This window comes from Daktulosphaira vitifoliae, unplaced genomic scaffold (assembly GCF_025091365.1).
Source record: "Daktulosphaira vitifoliae isolate Bord-2020 unplaced genomic scaffold, ASM2509136v1 Scaffold_3, whole genome shotgun sequence".
Taxonomy (NCBI): domain Eukaryota; kingdom Metazoa; phylum Arthropoda; class Insecta; order Hemiptera; family Phylloxeridae; genus Daktulosphaira; species Daktulosphaira vitifoliae.
The window spans coordinates 2,887,245-2,903,257 of NW_026099574.1; the positions used below are offsets into that span (position 1 = coordinate 2,887,245).

General features: G+C 32.7%; 1 long non-coding RNA gene across 1 annotated transcript in view; it reads left to right on the forward strand.

Moving 5' to 3' along the window:
• The window catches only part of LOC126901325 (uncharacterized), a 64,580-nt gene that overhangs the window by 1,318 nt on the left and 47,249 nt on the right, over positions 1-16,013 (forward strand). The window lies entirely within an intron of this gene.

Below are 16,013 nucleotides of genomic sequence, written 5' to 3' on the forward strand. Positions count from 1 at the left end.
CTGCAGACTTATAAATAAAAACATTTTTTTATTTGCTCTATACAATACTTTTTTAACTCGATAATTCACCAGTCGGTATGTAATTGTTTATTGTGTTCCTATTTTATGAATTATTTTCTATGTATTGATATTTTATTGCTCACGAATAAACACCAAGTTGTTATTTAATTCTGAAATAAATCAAACATATTTTTGTTCTTAATGTTATTCAATTAACTCTATGGAAATTTTCAATAGACTAGTGTTTAGTTAAAAAAAATATTCTTCCGTTTTTCTATTGAGCTGTAGTTATTTCGATTTCTTGAACTAACTCGACTGACGATTCTTTCGTGTACGACCTAGTAATCCGATAAGAAAAAAGCAATCATTAGCAATTTATTTGTCTTTGAAATAATTTAGACATATGTCACACATTTTTTATCTTGTACGGTTATCGATCATTTTTAATCAATAACCGTGTTGTGTTACCAGCCTTGACTCGAAAATATTATAAAAAAAAGTATCAAAAAGTTTTCATAGAATAACCCACATCGACAGTCGATGAATTATTTTAAAATTCTATTCCATAAATGTAAAATCTATTTTAGAATATTAACTACAAATAAAACATTATTGAATAAATAATGAACTTTACCGAATAATCTGAAAATAAGCAATGAAAAATAGTATTTGGAAGAGTAGATTGAAAAATATAATACATTGTAAATTTTGCGCTGAATCTTAATGTGTTTAAATGAATATTTGTTCAGCATGATTTTTTTCTTGTAAAGAAATTATTTATGGATACTGTTAAATATTCGATAAAACGAAAACAAAGTACAGAAGGTTACTTGGGTAAACTACTATGGTTAAGAAATATCGTTGCAGAGATCCATAAAACTTTTGACAGCTTTTTTTTGTTAACAAATCTAATATATGCGGCGTTATTTCATAGCTATTGGCGTTGACCTACACCGAAGGAAGGGCACAGATTTGTTCAATATGTCAGTTGGCACGTGTGAGATGAAGTGAGACTACATTGTAGTCACTTCAGCGCTGATACACACGGTAATCATTTTGTAAACGCGTTTTACCTTCTGTGACCAAAAACGCGTTGATACAATAACGTTAAGACACGCGGTCACGTTTTCGTACGAGCCAAAAACCCTTTGGCTCCGAGTTACGACGGCAAGTCGTCGAGTGCGTCTATTTGTGGCGGTTTTCGGGAGAAAGTTTTTTGGGATGCGTTTGGATGTTTCGAAACGACACATGCGACGTGGGTTCAAATATAAAACGCGTGCACGATTGCGTTAACCTTGACGGCCGGCAGGGTAATTTTGAAACGCGTGAAAAGAAATTATGTTTGAGAGACGCCGAAATCGGTGCACCGAAGGTCCCGAGAAAGACAATATTATCGTCGCGTTACATATTTGGTGTACACACACATGCGTTTTCGTAGCACTTTCACTCGACCGCTGTGCACACACGCCCTGGTGCAGCATTATTATTATCACCGTCATTACCGCAGTCTACTTGTACGGTCGCGCTCAGATGCAGTCGTACGGTTTCCTTGAATGAACCGTTGCCCGCCACTGGGTCCTCCTCCCACCACGCGCCGCCCGTCGTAAATCGTTTCACATGACAACAATTACATAAATTCGGCTATCCCTTTCTCACGGTAATGCGACGGGCACGCACAAAATCCCATTGTCGCTTTCATAAAGCTCATAAATAGCGGCGAAATCGGCAATTGAGAGTTTTTTTAACTGTGGCGGCAATTACTAATGTTTTTTAAATCTACAAGTGGTTTGGCATTGTGTGACGAAAAATATAAATCCGAGGTTTTCGCTCGCACTTGTGATTGCATCAACAGCACTTGACGCTGTCCGAAAACTATCCAATCACAGTCGGTCGACTCCCAAGGATATTTTTTGCTAACAATGAAAAATTGAAACAGCGCCGTGAAAACGTCTGACACGACGATAATCATTAGTTGTGCGATCGATCAGACGAGGAGGCAACAAGCCAAACGATCGCTTTTGGACTGCACTGTGTTTGTAGTGCAACTGCTTAGAGTGCGCGTCTAACTCGCGCGGTCTGACACATTCGACGCGACAATATATAGCGTCTCGAGTTATTTATACAAAGGCCAAACAATGTCAGCCCCCCAAAACATGTGTGCAGCAGCTTCTTTGGGCTCGTAAAGAGCTATTCGCAGGTCATCACGTGCCAAGTCGCGACGTCTGAATCCGTTTAAAAATAACAAAAACCAAACTAAACACGGCTAAAGCCGACCAAAGTGACCGTAGTCGCAGTGGTAAAAGTAGTAGGACGGGAGACGTACAAGAACACCCTTTACCGTCTGCGATAGTAATGAATCTCTGTACACTCACTTATTGGAATTATCGAACGAACGCGAGAAAGTTCAACTATCTCCAAGCGAACGCTACTGCAGACATTGTGATATGGTGAACGATTTAGTTGGAGTTTATTTTGCGAGATTACTAGACAAGTCGTCGTGCAGAGACAGTTGAAAGTCACGCGAGCAATACGTTTTAGACTGTAGGAGGCTCTGTATTTATTTATGAATACATTGCACTTGAATAGGAAAAACCAACACTAGGAAGGCGAAAAATGTTTATGGCCGCTACTCAGGGGTGGACAATGGCAATAATAAAACAGCAATAAAAAGGCGCTCTGCACAATGTACGTTTCCTTGGTCCTTACCCAACACGGGTTCTCCGAATGGGGTCCGCCGAGACGATAGTATATATAAAAATAAACCTTGTTTGGTTCGTGAACTAAGGAATAATCTGTTTTGTGGCAACACTACGACAAAAAACTACCATTAATCTGTGGGGTGCAGCGCTATAAATACAGTCAGTCTGAACATAGTGTCAGATCTTCGATGTGAGAGTAGACCGTGACAAACTCTAACTTGTTTTTTTACTTCCGACTTACTTCTCGTTACACAAACGAACAAAGAAAAACAGTTCAGCTTTCTTTACCGTGGTTAATGATCGGTGCCTAACTGATGTCAGTCCGACATTACAGCGAAAGAGAAGTGCGAAAACTCGTAATTCTGCAAGTTCGAAGGCCGTCTGTAAATGATAATTTTGAAATTAGTTAAAATAATATTACCTTTTTAACCTCGGTCGCATGTGTTACGCTGTGCACGTATTCACTTATTACCTACACATAGTGCTATCGACAACTATTATTTTTTAATGGATAACGAACAATTGAACAGCCATGACCATATGCTCTTGAATATCGGCATTTTGGTTTTGACCGGTTCATGGCCTTTCTATTTTTTATTTTCATTGCTATTTGGCGGTCGTTGTCGCCACTTTAACCGGGAAAATTGCCATGTACAAAAAAAAACACACATTTTTCTGGCTAATAATCAGAATAATTAATAACACTGTTGGTACACCACTAAACTAACGCGTTCTCGTATAGCTTTCAAAATGGGAGTATTGTGAAAAAAATTGACTAACGAAATGCATTTAAACAAAAAAATGTTGTTAATAATGTCATAGTGTTACTGCGGTATCATATGCAAATAGTTTCAATAGCACGGGAACGTTGCGATAACGAAATATTTAGTCTTAAAAATAACGCTGTCAATTGAATAATGATGACAAAATGATATGCTGTGAAAATAACACAATTGATGTTGTTATACAGTTAATAATACAAATTAAAAAAAAGAGAACGGGAAGGTTAATAAAGGAACACTCCCCTTGTGTTTAATATTACAGAAATCCGTTGCAGTGGCATTGGTCCGTCTTTTGCATTAACCCTTCTGTGCAAATGTAATTTAAGAACACTTGAAAAAAGGAAGACGGCCAACAAATTTGTTTTTGCTAATTATTTGTACTGTACAAAAATATGTATACACGATGCAGTCTACATAACATTGTTATATGGTAAACACAAGTGTTTATTACATAGTTTCAAATTGTCTTCATATCCAACCATGTAAGACACTGCGTAATACACACATAAAACCACGAGTTAAAAAAGTAATTATTATTTAAAAGAAGCTATGACTTATGTTTCCCGTGCCCGATAATGAGGTTTTACTGAGACCAAACGGCTTGTTCACATGCAAATCGTACTCGAACATAAATTCTACCGATCTGTTATCGAACATTCTTTTTTGTGTGTACAAACAACATACGGGTTAATAAATGTGTTATCAACGCAACGGGCACGCTTGCTGACCTTAATAAAGCTTGAAACTTAGTACGCTGACCTTTATTTTTTCTCAATAGCCGTTATCGAACTAGTGATTATACGGTCTCAACTATATTCGTATGGCATATGCTTTGTTTGCTGCAGTTCATGTACACATATGAATACTTACCGAGTAAAAAGTCATTAGATTGTGAGAGCTGTTTAGTGAGAGTGAACGATGATCAACGTGTTTATGGTGCTGTATAGGCGAAATTATGGCTTTGTAAAGATAGTCTTGTCCCATGTGTGATAAATATAGTGCAGAGATTTGTTTTGATAAATGGCAAAATAACTGAACGATAAACTCGTTTAAAAAACGCAAGCAAATGCCAATTATTCGTTATTTTCTATCAGTAATCCGTTACTTTTTCAGCTTTCACTCAATAACACGCTATCATTGTGATTATGCCTTGAATATATTTATTTAAATAATTCAACTGCTATTTGCCGTAATGTATTATTTCTGTCTATTTTGGTATTTGCTATCGAGAGCAATTTATCATTTGTAAATTAAGGAAATAAATGTACAGAAAACATATTTTTTATGTAATTTTTCCTGTAGGAATAGAATACGTGTTGTAACACGTATTTTGCATTTGTTAACTGCATGTTCAACAATTATTACATATTCGATTGAAATAATAAGAATAATTTTTGATATCATATCTCAAGGTGTATGTAATTTATAGACTCATAGAGAAAATGATGTCTGTAAAGAGCGTGAACTCCAAGTGCCGCAATATATTTTCAAGGTTGAATGGCCGAGTCCTTTATCTGGAGACTCCGATGGTAAAAAAAAGAATATAGCCTCCAAATGATTTTATCAGTTTCACGTTATAAATCTAGATTAGGTTTCAAAGACATTATCATAGTCTAGAATAGCAATCAAAGGTAATAATTGTAATTATAAGATAAATATAATGAAATACAGTATTTATTTGAAAAATAAAACATTACAAGCTATATTACTTGAGTAAGGTTATTTGAAGACATAAAAATGTAAAATTATCACATTTTTATGAGGATAACATTTATCGTTGAAGTTTATTAACACCTAAAGAAGAAACCTTGTCTTGATTGACTCGAAAAGCTTATTCAGTGCTTAATTATGCTATTGTTTTCGAACTGGTCGCTAGGTTACGACTGTGACTTATCTAAAGGCACTTGATTAATGTTTAAATGTCACAAAAAGGCGCATAGTTATTTGTATTTTAACGGCATGGAAATGTTAATTATATCAATACTTTTGGCTTTAACTACGATGTAGTATTTATACGCTTTATACACTGCTTGACTATAGTGATTTAAACTTTTTCCAAAAACTTCCAATCCATTTAGATGTGTATATGGTTAGTGATGTCTAGCTAAATAGTTTTAATTAAGTTTTTTAAACATTTCTCGATATATTTCATGTGTCACTCTGTCGCGTTTGATCCCAACGCAATTAATTGTCTATTCACAAAGTTATTTTTGGCATTATAATTGATATAACTATAGAAATGTCAAGACAACGAACATCATATGAGTAACAGGGTAAATATTTTATATAAAGTAAATAGAACTGAAGTAATAATTAATAGAGATGGAATACTATATATAGATCACTTATCATTAAAATAATATCGCACTGAAATGCCCGGGCGTTAGAGTAAATATTTAATAATATTGTCACTTCTAGGCTTTATATACTTTTAATTGAATGATCGGTGTAAAAAATATAGTTATAGACAAAATACAGCCGAACAATGAGTTACATTCATCTTTATAAGACGATCATTGACCGTAGCAAGTGAACTTGAATTTCGCACATCCTAAAATTATTCTTCCGCTTTAATTTATTAATACGCGTTTTAAATTTAAACATTTTTTTGTCTGTGTACAATAACAGTAAATTTGACAAATTGAATAATAATTGTTGTTTTCGCAAAGTGTTCAACGCAATACAAATTTGTTCAACTATTTACGATAGCTAAAAATATGTAAAAAAAAAAAATTTCGAGGACATTCATTAGACTAGTATATTTTTTGTTATATGTTCAGATAAAAATGAATTTCAATGTCTCGGAAGTTGACTAGGTAGACGGCAATGTCATTACGCCGATAAGGTACTACTTATTTACTTAAGACATTTGTTTGCAATTGAAAGGTATTATGTTTGTATTTCGTTGTGGTAATACACATTAACACGAATTAATACAAAATTAAATGGAAAATTCTACACATAAAAATAGTTCAAGCTTACTATTTACAGACATTCTACTTTCTGATTGCTGTTAAAAATAAAAGCTCCTTGTATTTACTTTCGGTTTCTTATCCTGAGCAAACACTTGACTTTTTGTAATACAGTAATGTGTTGTACGAGCACATGCCATCGGTTCGTATCTGGCGTGTCACAGTAAATCATAATACACTGCAGACACATGACTTGTTTGGTTAATTTGGAATGGGTGTACAGTGCACCGCGTACAATTGAGTGAATGTTATTCGATTTATAGTGAGCGACACATCCGGACTTTAGGGTCAAATGCCCCGACCGCTGTCACGCCCCGAGTTGCAACTAGAAAATATGTAAAAAATATACTCTTACAAATAACTGTTATCAACTACTGTTGTACATAATTATATACCACGTGTATTATGCTGAAAAATGCATTTTTTACTCAAAGTTCGTTTCACAAAACTTAAAATAAACTCATATTTAGTAATTTAGTCCAATTAAATTCAGTAACCACTTGATTTCAATCTCTCTGGAAGCGGTTTAACTTATGAATAATAACGCGCACGACTTTTTTTTTAGCTTGTGGTATTTGCCGCAGTACTAAGGACAGTATTTTTAAATAAAAAACGCTGCCCAACATCCCTCGAATGTAGTTAAAGAATCAATATTTATGTTAAATGACTGTGAAACATTATCATTTATCTCAGACACAAATTCGGTCGAGTTGGAATTCCTATGACAGTATTGTGCAAACTGAAATATGATAAATATAACTGTGCTAATTGTACTAACAAATAAGTGATATTATTTTGATTAAAAAAAACGCGTAACAGTAGTATCTGAATTCAAAAATATTTATTTTTTTTTTTTGTTTGTGAGAAGAAATTTTATCATTTGTTTTCAACAAAAAATTACTCGGAATCAATGAGATTTGTGGCGTCAGTTTTTTACTTCTCACACGTTTGTAATACATAAATACTAAGGGCGAGGAGAAGTGAATTTTGCGGGTTTAGCACGTCATTCGTAGCCTTAAAATTTCGCTGAGCTGATGATTCTCATGCGTTTATATGTTTAATTTCGTTTGATTGCAGATAAGCTGAAATTTGTTTGACAGCTAATAATAACGCAGTGTTAGTTTTTTCGTATGCATATAGAAAACACATTTTTTTAGAATCGTTTAACATAATTATCGTTAGCTTAACGCGCAGAGCAAAGTTTGTGCACCGTTCAAAAATGACAGATAAAGTGTGACACACTGACTTGTTAAATGCGTTTCTAATCGTTGGCAATAAAAACTCGATTAGTGATTATTGTAATGTTATCAGAGAAGTGCTGCAAAAAAAAAAAAAAAAAAAAAAACATCTATGATTTATACGTATAAAATGTAAANAACAATAGTCATCTATGATTTATACGTATAATATGTAAAACTTAATGTAAAATGGCCTCCAACCAAACGAGAGTGGCAAGAGAAATCATAGATGTCATCATCCAGTGTTTTAAAGCATTTTGAGCTATAATTTTGCTAATTAACACTTTAAACACTAATATTAGTTCTAACGTTAATCTTTTCGTCATAATCGATATGATTCATATTAACACTTGGAAATCACCTCATTTTCTCCATCGCTTTTACTGTTTCTTGTTAAATTTTTTTTTATTTAAATTTACCGTTTGTTCGCTAAACTCAATTAGTGCGACTCACAAACGATAAAGCGTGTCAAAAATAATGCACACAATGAGTGTTAACACGTGCCCAAATGCCGTTCACATAAACTGTTCTTAAGTTAAGAATGATTTGTGTGATGCAACTTTCACTCGAGTTCCGTGCGACAGCTAGTGAACAGTAAACACTGTAAATAATGTCGTATGCGGAAAACGACGTTAATGACTAAAACATCACAGGACCGATTTGTAATTACCTAAATAACATAATTTGTATGGTAATATTCGGCGTGTAACTAACGCACGCGCTACTAAACACTGGGTCACTAACAAGGACATAATGACGGTCAAGGTTATTAAGTTGTCAGTGGAGTGCGATCATATATTATTAATATGCCTTATGATAAAATATCAACAATAACTATAATAGTCATTTAGTAAAACGTCCGTGCTTTTATTCAATTAACATTTCCCTCATTATTTCGGCCGACTATCGTGTCCGTTTTCTGTCGGCCTAAAAGTTTTTAACAATAAACTCATATTCGGGTACCGGTAAATTTCAATATTACTACTCTAATCAGTTGCGTTCAATGACCCTGTACGAATTGTGTCGCGCAGAGAAATTTTTATTTTTTTATCAGGTAGTAACCCGAGTTGAACAATAATAATTTTTGTACCATAAAAACAATACTACACGAAACAATGGACAGGCGGAGGAGCGCAATGACAACACTCTGTCGTGATGGAGGACGTAGTATTGCGTCCGGTCGTCTGTGTTTACCTGCGACGTTATTACATAAGAGAATAGACGCCTTAGGGACCGTAATGAGGAAGCGACGGTCGATTTGAATGTGTTTTGGTTGTACTTGGGCCGGTCAATGTCACCCGAGCAACGGCTGCAGCATAACTTACCGCCGCAAAGGAAACAACGCGCACGTTTCCATTACAATACCGCGGACATTTTGAGGCACACACGCTTAATAGCTGTAGTAATGCACACGCACCACGGCGTTGGCGGCAAAGAGCTGATCATGTCGTTGCACCGGCGGTCGGCATTCCTTACCTATTATTTATAACGATACTCTGTTATTATGCAACGACTTTGCTTGTGCTATTTGACCTCCCTAGGAGCGGCACAGTGTTTGGTATTTCAGCAGTACGGCAAGCGTCAGTCATTTTAATGTTTTCACCGTGTTAAGCCTTGACGAGTTAAGATAATTAATTTAAAGAGATAAAATATCGGATTTCCGGTACCAGATCGGAGGACACCGCCATCTTTACGATAACAATTTCCACATAATCTCATGGAATTCGTTTCATACAGCGGTGACAACAGTGGCGATTCATTTTTGCTCGCTCGGTTTTCTACCGTGACCAGCGTAGAAATGTAATGGGAACCGTTCGAGAGGAAATGTTTATACTGTCGGCGAAAGTAAAATGTTGTGTTGTTTTGACACGGTGATCTCGACGTTTTTCTTTCTGTTTAACGTTTAAACGCGCGAAAGCAACGTAATCCACTGGAATCGCGTTAGTAAAATGCATTGTTATTATTATGTGCATCGAAGAAATCCATTTGTGTTGATTTAAACGGTCGCTATATCCGCGCCGTACCGGAAAACGACGCACATTTCGAGTCCACCATAGCGTATAATGGCCCAGGCATCCAAGGGCGCGTTTCCAGCACAAACACACACAGCAGAAATACACACACCAACAAGGGTCATGCTCACTAACCGACGACCTTATTTTTAGCTTCCGGACACACGCCCGTTTTTTGTACCAGTCCAAAGGACGGCCTGGGGTTTTTTTTTTTACATACATTATAGTATACTCTGCAACACAGTTGTTTACCGGAGAACTTCAGACAGCAATTGCGTTAGGCACGTGCTCTACCGGATCATCTTTCGGCGAGTGTTCTGTTATTTATTTGCACAATCGAATTGTATTCAAATCGCATTATTATCGAAGAAAAAGACTACAGTAAAGATTTTCTTTTCGTCAAAACAGAGCCTTTTTTTTTTTTTTGAGGAACAAACGGCACAAAAGCCGCTGTACGGACTCGCATTGAATTATGTACCAGATAATTATTACTGGCGGCTCAATCAGACTGGGGTTTTGTTCGACGTGTGTGTTTCGCAGAACTTGCCCATTACACGGCATTGTGCGCGGCTGGATGTGATCCAAAAGCACACACAATGGCCAGTGTAAATGCTTGTGATACACACACAGAATTGTTAGAAATGCCGCCGCCGTCGTCGTTGGCCGCCAATCAATTATTTGTGTATTACTTATTTTCGTTCGTTTTGCACTGAGCGGCTGAAGTGTTCGAATTTTTGACCCTCGTCCACCGCCACCTTTTTTTAGATCGTTTCGTTTTCCGTTGTCCGAAAGACCAATTGCTTAAAAAGGAAAACATTTGGAAAATAATTCCAAGTTGTGTGTATCCTATTGCTCTCGATTGTTGTACAGTTGACACTGCATCAGTGTGCTGCACTGGCAACTGTTCAAACTATAACCAAAGGTCTTATTTAATTAAATCGATAACGTTAAATCGACTTGCGGACGTAATCTGTCGAATTTTCTAGAAAATAAACTGGTAATTACTGCAGATTAGACAAATTTAAATTATAGTAAGCTGTGTGCTTGTTGCGCAACGTCCTCAGTCTCAAATACTCGAATTTCAGTATATTTTGACACCAGGAGTTCATTTACTGTTAGCTGTACCCTAAACTGTTATAGTTCCTAGTTTAAAATTAACACTTTCACAGAGTCTCGTCGAAACTTCATGTATTAATTGTCGAAACTGCTGTTGATCATTTCCAACGTAAACAATTAAAAATAACCCATCGTATTGCTACTTTATTATGGTGCTAAGCAGTACAAATAATCTGTAACCTTTTAAAAATAAGTTCAAGCGAACTGTTGTTTCGACATCAAAAGTACACAAATAACTATATAAAAAAAAAAAATACTCAATGACATTACTGCGATTGTACGAGTTTCGTCTTTTCACGGTTTGTAGCGTATAAATTCTTTATCTTTGATAAGTGAGAAAGAGCTGTCCATTTCAATGACATTCTCATTAGGTTCATTCAGATGGGCAGCTGTCAACGGTCACTTATTTTTCGATGATTGCGCATAATTGAATTTATTACTCTATGGGAAAGCGATGCGCCATTCGGATGAGTATGTGATGATCTATCGTTCGCTGACTGGGCCATTCGGTCAACAGTGTGGGGCCTGTTTAAATTTATCACACACTTGTTATGCGAACACCGTCTTTTGATAGATTCCGACGTGGCATTTTCAATCGAATAAAAAAATCTGCTCAGTGGATATTTTTCTATATTTTCACGGTCAAACGAAAACAAAAGCACTCAACACGACTATTAGAATTATAAGTAACGTTATCATGTGGTTTGTCGTGTGTAAATCTATAATAAAGTACTCACGCTCATATTGCCGACGCTTTGCTCTCATTGTATTATAATTTTGTCGAGTTTACATTATCATAGACTGGGTGTGTGTGTGTGTGTGTGTGTGTGTGTGTGAAGGACGTCGGCGCGTCGTTGTCATATTTGTAGTTATTAATTGTCTCATGAGTTTTTACCCTGAACACATTGGTTTACACAATTGTAATACAAAAACCGAACGACTCGGCTCTCAAAGTCATGTTATATGTATACATCACTGAGCATTGTATTCGTGGCGCATTTTCGCCCACGCGAAAACTCTAAATTTTACCGGCTGCTGACCGTGAGATTCCACGTCACGGGTCATCACGGGGCGCAATGATAGTATCTATTAAGCAGTTATAGAGCTGCAGTCTATTCTGAGAGCACCCAACCCTTACCACAAAACAAAAAAAAAACATTCATAATTATATTGTCCATTGAAACAGTAATAAATTAAAACGGTTTATTAATATTTGAGGTCGCGAAGAGTTAAAATTAATTTCAGGCCTATTTCCAAGCGAATCCACAGATGTTTTTGTCGTTATTCTAATGTAACTTCAACGTGAAAACATATTTATTTAGTGGCAATGAACTCGTATTGTTGTGCTATGTGACTCAAATACACGGGAACATTTTATAATATTTCAGTATTAGTATTTTTATGTACAATTACTAAACACAATAAGTTAAAAATGTAACGTCTTTATATTATTTTAATACTAAGAATCACAAGTAGAAAGTTTCCTCGATGTAATTAAATATTATTATATTTATAGAAATGAGGAAACATAAATGGTATGCGATTCTTAATAAATAATTCTCTTCAAATATTCAAATTTCAACCAACCCGATTAAAATGGCTTTAACGTTTAAGCTTTATGTTTCTATATTTTGTCGTTAAACTATTAAGTATAAAAGAATGGAAGTTTTAAGAAAGAAACGACTGTTTTTTGAAAAATTCAACTCTAACCATTCAAGAGGTTATTTTTTAGAATGACATCTAGAAAACGATTAGAACTAAAATAAAATATGTACTTATTATTTTAATGTTGTATAATATACAAAGTAATACTCTTACACTTGAAAATGTTTTTACCATAATTTATTGCTTATTTTTTTTTTTATTTATGACTATTAAATAAATAATGATTTTGATTGTAATTTATACTTTCCTACATCCTATTCATAGAAATGTATTTAAAAACTCATTTTGTTTTGAAGTGTTAAAGGTTAATATTATAAAAAATATTATTTTACATAATAATGTGTATCAAGTGTTGTAATTTATTAATAATATACCTAAAATTGGTTAGACAAAAAAAAAAACTCCACAATTTATTTTTACTTTGACAAAATGTTATTTTTTTTTAATATAAATAGATATGAAATCGATTAATTTATTATTTAAAAATTTGACAAAGCTCTATTGTTAGCAAATAAAAAATTATTAATGAAAAAATCAATATATTTTAATCGAGACAATTATTTATAAATTAATATATTATGTTAAATGTGTTTTTATTTTTAATATAATAATCAGATGTTAATTTTTTTGAGAAATCATATTCACTATTACATATTACAAATTACATATTTCAAGTTCAATCGATTATAGATTTACCTCGTTAAGCATATGTCAAAACCAATTAATAAACCCATAATAAAGATTAATCAAATGTATTCTTATACTTATGATTCATAATTATTTTCGTTAATTAAATACTTTAAACCCATAAAAATGAAAACATTTTGGATTTTATTTATTATTCTGCATTTTTTCTTTATAAAATTGACATTTTAACAATATTTTGTAATACTAGACAAATTTTGAGGAAGTTTTGAAATTGATTTTTTGGTTGGAAAATATTATTTAAAGAAAGTATCAAAAGCGTAATTGATGTTGAATTGTTCTTAATTTTAAACATCGCAATAGATCAGTTCAATAACCAGTAGGTATGTTGTTGTGCTGAGACATCTTTAAGAACCAGTTAATGGTCCTGTAGTGGTGCATAACCCATTCTACCTGAGAAAATGGATTAGGAAGAGAACAATATGTCAACACATTTATCTCGTTCTTATCGATTATTTCCTATTAGCCTCCGAAAGTGTTAACGTCGACCAGACGTACACAGTGCCTTTATTTACCCTCGTGTAGTACCGGTTTGAACCCTATAGAATTGTGTGTTACATTAAATTGAACTTCTTTTTTATTATTTTACCGTCACGTAGATGTTTGAGAAAAACAACAATATTTTTTCTAAAAATTATTATTGAAGTTTACTTAGCTGTATAACTGCATGGAAAACATTAACATCGTATGTTATATAATAAGTGTTATTTTTAATTTTACTTAACTAAAAAAATAACATAAATTTTGTCTTTAATGTGATGGTAGGTATTTCAATGTCATAGAGATTTGTAATTTCCGCCACTAATATTGATTACAAAACACTAACCAATCAGTATATTGAACTTTGCGTTAACTTAGTAAAGAATAAAAACATCAGAATATTATAGCGTATTGTTTAACCTGTAAATACAATGCACTCTAATAATATTTGTTTAATATTAATTAGTCTTTGTTGTCCTAAGTTTTCTAGAAAAAACAAAATATCTTCACATTGGATATATTATACACAAGTTTTGTTTTTTAGGGCTATTGTAATAGTTTTACCTTATATTTTACTTAAGATTTTCTTAGCTGTTGTAAAATAAAATAATTACAATTTTTAGCTTCAAATCAAAGATAAAAAGGAATTAATTTTACTATATTGTTTTTTTTTAATCCTGTCACCACTATTTCTAAGCTGTCACCGAATCGATTTCTATTAAACTACTAAATTTATCGTTCCACATTTAAAGATGTGAAAACCTCAACAAAATTTTCATTTTAAAAATCTGTGAAATTCGACTTTTTTTTTCTTTCTTAGACTGTTTAACTTTTTTAAAAATGAACGAAACAAAATAATTTTTTTTACATAAATACCTAGGTATTTTCCTTTCATTTGGTAAAATTTTTTTGAAAATCTCACCCATGATATGCCTATAGGAGAGGAATCAAAATAGCAATTTCTTCACAAAAATTTATGTTTTGAAAATGTTCCATAAATACTTTGAGCTTCAAACATATTTTAAAATTAAGTTTATGTTATGTACTGTAAGTTCAAAAAAGAAATTTGTCCTGATGATTTGACTTTTGTATATAAACAGTCTTCGAAGTTAGACAAAATTTTGGTGTAAAACTAATCGTTTTTCAAGTTGTTTTTTTTTTATTTAAATTTGTCATAACTTTTTGGTATTAATAAATCACTTCAATAAAAATCATAGTCATCAATTCTATAAAACTCTTGTTGTTTGAATAGTTGCTACAATTGAAATATTAAGAACTACATTCCGTATAGTTATATAATATAATTATATTCTGTAATGTATTATTATTCAGAAATATTCCGGACGTAGTTTCATATATGAAATTAGTTTTTTTTATGTAAATTATCGTTTTTTACTAATTAATAATAATCTTTAAAATTAGAGGTGATAAAAAAAATCGATTTGCAGATTTGAAATCGGCGTAAAAATTGATTTAGAAAAAATATACTTTTTGTGACTGAGGAAAATTCCTTATAGACTAGTAATTTTATTTATATGTAACAAACAATTTTTTTTTTTTTGAAAAATTTTTCATCAATCCCTTCAATTTTTATTCACGTTTATCATAAAGGTAACAACTACTTTAGAACTCTCCGTTGACATTACAATATTAAATTATTGAATATTAATTTCATACTATTTTAATACTATAATAAATATTTATTAATATATTATACTTATAAATCAAAGAAATACTATTTAGGATATAATGAAAGAAATAAGAGTTAATGGTGCTTTTTCACTAATTTCTTAAAATTAAACACTATCTACAGATTTGCATCATAGCATTTTTTATGATAGTGATTTTTAACATAATATTTGTCCTAAACATTGAAAATTTGTCGATAAAAACAATAGTTTGAATTTATAGGTTATTAAGTATACGAGTTTTCAATAATAAAACAAATAATCTCTTCTTTAAACTTAATACTAAGAATGATTACTTGTTATTTGCTAATTGGTTTGTAAATAGTTACCTTCTTAAAAGTAATTTGTTTACACCGACTCGTATTATCTGTTTATTAGGCTAACTGAATGACTGAACTACTCACCTATAATTATTCTATTTTAGTCTGATTACAATAATTAAATTGTTTAAGTAATAAATTAGCGTTTAAAATAAATACATAAAATAATATATTTACAAATAAATATTTATTCTATTATTTATTTATTTTGCCAACTTTTTTTAATAAAAAAAAGAATAATTTTTCCTCAAATTTTATTCTGCTCCGATACTAATAATTATCATTGATTCTGTTAACTTAATCGTTTAACATAAAATTTGACTAAGAAAATAACTC